We start from the raw sequence: 3,973 nt of genomic DNA on the forward strand, positions 1-3,973 counted from the left end.
GCGGTGGCGCTGCAGTCTGGGCGCTGGGCAGTAGAGGGCGCCGCTCGGTTGCGCTGCCGGCCGGGAGCGGGGCCGTGCCGGGCCCGAGGCCTCCCGGTGTGCCCGGGCCTGGGGCCATGCTGGGATCTGCTCCCTGCCCTCCGCAGCCCTCGGCTCGCCGCGGGCTGGGGCTCCTTTCCGTGGGACAGGGACAACTGGTAATAAAGAAGAAACCCCTCTGCCTCCCACATCAACACTGCTTGTGCGCCTCCAACCTGTGCCTACAGTCTGTTTATAGCACTTGGGTCAGCGTTGGAAAACAAAGAACTGCTACTTCGCAAAAGCACTTTTTGAGGAATGAGTGTTGCTGCTTTTACATTGTCTTCCAGCAGAAACCAGCATGTACTCTGTGCTCTCTCTTGGCAGGTGTTAAATATTGTTTCATTGATGTTCATTCCCCCCCCCTCCTTGTCTAAAGGACTCACCTTGGCTGAATGCTTTAAGCTTTGTGAGCACAGACTTGGTCTGAGAAACTGTTGCAAGGAAGGTAGTTCTCCCATGCAAGCCTGAGAGCTAAAATGGTCATAGAACATGGCATATGACATTATTACAGGAACACCAGGTATTAGGGAGTACTTACAGCTTGAATCAGACCTATTGTCAAAGTTGCAACTTGACTGGATTTAGAAAAGTTTGGAGTTTAGAGCAGAGGCTGTGGAAATTGGCAGTGATTTGGCATTTGTAAAGCTATAGGGTTAAGAAACTGTTCAAATACAAGGAAAACTATGCTGTTGAAGAAAATCTACACAAAACCTGAAAGTTATTATGATCCTAGAAGAGAGATGCAACCTTTGGGGAAAGAATAGACATTATCTTCTACCATTATCATGGATCCCAATCTAAAATATGTGATGTGGCCAGGAGAATGTGTTCTGTTTTGAACATGAATAGTTGTAGTCATGCAGTGTTAATGATTTTGTTACACTGGTGAAAAATGCCTGAAAGCAATCTCCCAAAATCCCACACGTGCACATCAAATCAGGCTATTGAAGCATTATGTGATAGTGTCTTTTTATTTGCTATATCTGTCCTGTAGAGACAGCATACCTGAATTTAGTTCTCTCTAAAGATCATGGATTTCTGAAGGATTTTGTGTGAAAACAAAGAGCTTATAGAGTGAGTAATCCAATAAATGTAAAAAATGCTGTATATATATGTATTCTGTAAACAGTACTTTTGATTCTCAAGAGGCAGGCTGGGCTCCAGAATTGCCTAGATGACATTACTACACTTGAAAGGTTGCTAGAGGTCATGAGAAGCATATACAAGCATGTTAGACTAGGCTGAAAGAAAATGTCCAAATGTCTCTACAAAGAAACAGGCATACCTTGCTTGAAGGCTAAGAGGAGCAGAGAATGCTGTTTCAAACAAATGAAGAACCTGTTCTAAATAATTTATTTGCAATTAAATTCATTTCCTGAATACCTTGAAGATTCAGGGTGATCTAATCCCGGCCTTCCAATCCCTGAAGAAAGCCTACAAGAAACATGTAAAGACACTACTTGCAAGAGCATTTACAAGACAGGACAAGGGGGAATGGTTTAAAACTGAGTGAGAAGAGGTTTATATTAGATACCAGAAATCAGTTCTTTAATGTGAGGGTGGTAAGGCACTGGAACAGGTTGCCCAGAGAAGCTGTGGATGTCTCATCCCTGTAGATGTTCAAGGCCAGGCTGGATGGGGCTCTAACCAACCTAGTCTAGTGTAAGGTGTTGCTGCCCATGGAAGGAGGATTTGAACTAAATGATCATTAGGGTCCCTTCCAACCTAAGACATTCTATGCTTCGGTGTATTTAATAAAATTCCTTTATATTAATGCCCTGGCTGGAAACTATGTTTGGAGTTGCTACAAGCAGGACCCACCTACCCATCCTAGACTGCTGTCAGCCAATTCCTGAAAAAAAAAAAAAATCTTTGAACATAATCATGCTTTGAACATAATCATAAACACCATAAGATGGTACATTCTTTGGTTCTGTGTTAACTATACCTGTGATGACTGACGTAAAGAACATGCCTGTCTTGTCCAGAGCACTCCATGGACTCAAGATTCCCTCCCTCCCTTAAATTCATCCTGAGAAATTAATGCTTACTCTGAGCAGTTTTTCTGGGGACCAAAGGTAGTGGTGATAATTCAAATATAGTAGACTATCTTTCTGAAATTTCTGCCAGCTCAGAGATTATGTTCTTTGAAGGAAAACTAAAAAATGACAAAAAATGGCCCATATTGCTAAAGAATTTTTTAACAGTAATCATAACCATTCTATGAGGATCATAATGTTCATTTTCCAGAGAAACACTTCTGGAAAAAAAAATAAATAAAGAAAAAAAGAAGTATTGAGAGAAGAATAAGCACAAGAAAGTCCTTATTTGCATATTGGCTACATAGAAATGAAGATCCTGCTGTGGAAGACACAGATTCAAAAGAACCATAGATTACTCGTTGACGGTATGAGAAAACAAGAACTCAAAGGGTGGGGATCTGAATTATCACAGAGCTGCTGAGATTTTTTTTGTTCTCTTATGACAAGAGTTATACAAAAGACCACTTTGAGTGTTCTTCATTAGACACTTCACCAGAAGACTGAAAAACAAGGACAATTATTGCATTAACAGAATTTGAAATTTAAAGCCTAACATGTATAAATTATCATAAAACAGGTGAAGTCCTTGCAGTGATATGCTTAAAAATACTGAAAAACTTGGTATAAGTATGACTCTTCCATATAACATTTGTCAGAAAAGCTATGAACTAGATATGTGGTATGACATACTCATCTGCTGTGCTAGAGAGAATAGATGAGAAAATATCATGCAGCCTAATGAAATATTAGATCAAAAATCTGACCTAAAGATAGGCATTGGTTATCGCAATAGGATATTTAGATTTAAGGCACTCTAAACTCTCGTGTTACTTCCTTGTGGCCATTTGACATGCACCATGCTGCAAAGTGATATAATGATCCACTCTCTCCTAGATTCATCAACCCCCACAACATTTAGTGTCAGTGCATTTGATAGTGTAGCGCTTGATTGCCTTGATTTCACCACTATGATAATGATTTCAGAACAGGTCAGAAGTAGCTTCATGTCTCTGTGCTGATTTAGGCTTTTCAGAGAGAGAGAGCACACATCATTTTATCTGTGTACTAGCAAGCTAGCTGAAAAGTGGAATATGTCAGTATTTGAAACAGAGTTTACACGCAAATAATCTGAAAAAAAACTTCATCACACTTTCCTCTATTTGGCATCTTCTGAGTTGCTGTTTTGAGCAGAGGTGTAATAGAACTCTACCAGACTGTTGGTTCTACTAGACCTTTGCTTGAAACAGCAATTCAGAAGATGCCAAATGAATTCTATATGGAAAGAGATGTGTTAAATATTGCTAGTTTGTGGATGCCGAAGGCTAGAACATGAGTCCAGATGGCTGAAGTTCAACAGATGCCACAGAACTACAGAACTTGCATAAATATGTGATGTCAAGTGTGGGAAATCAGAGTGACGTTTTTCGGTGCAAGTATGAAAGCCTGAGTATTTTATAAAAAAAAAAAGAAATTAAGTTCCCAGACTTACATTTTCATTAAAAAAAGAAAAAGAAGACCATGTTGTATGTGTCTATCCTATCTATCAGATATTTATGGAATTTTTCTTGCAGGTTCTTGCAAAAAAATTCAGAATATCTGTTGTAAAATATCAAAGATATAGGCTTTATCTCAGATCTAATGAGTTTAGGAAGATTGATGTCATAATTAGAAACATACCAAAAAGGCTACATAGTCATATTCAGCTCTCAAAATACAATGCAGCACTGCTGAGACATAAGGTTTCTAACAGTAGAGAATGAATGAAAATCAGACAGTAGAGAATGAATGAAAATCAGCTTGCTTGTATAGTGAGAACATTTCTGCCAAAGATTTGGAGCCTCCAGATGTAT

The sequence above is a fragment of the Vidua chalybeata genome, chromosome 1, assembly GCF_026979565.1.
Source record: "Vidua chalybeata isolate OUT-0048 chromosome 1, bVidCha1 merged haplotype, whole genome shotgun sequence".
NCBI classification, from domain to species: Eukaryota; Metazoa; Chordata; class Aves; order Passeriformes; family Viduidae; genus Vidua; species Vidua chalybeata.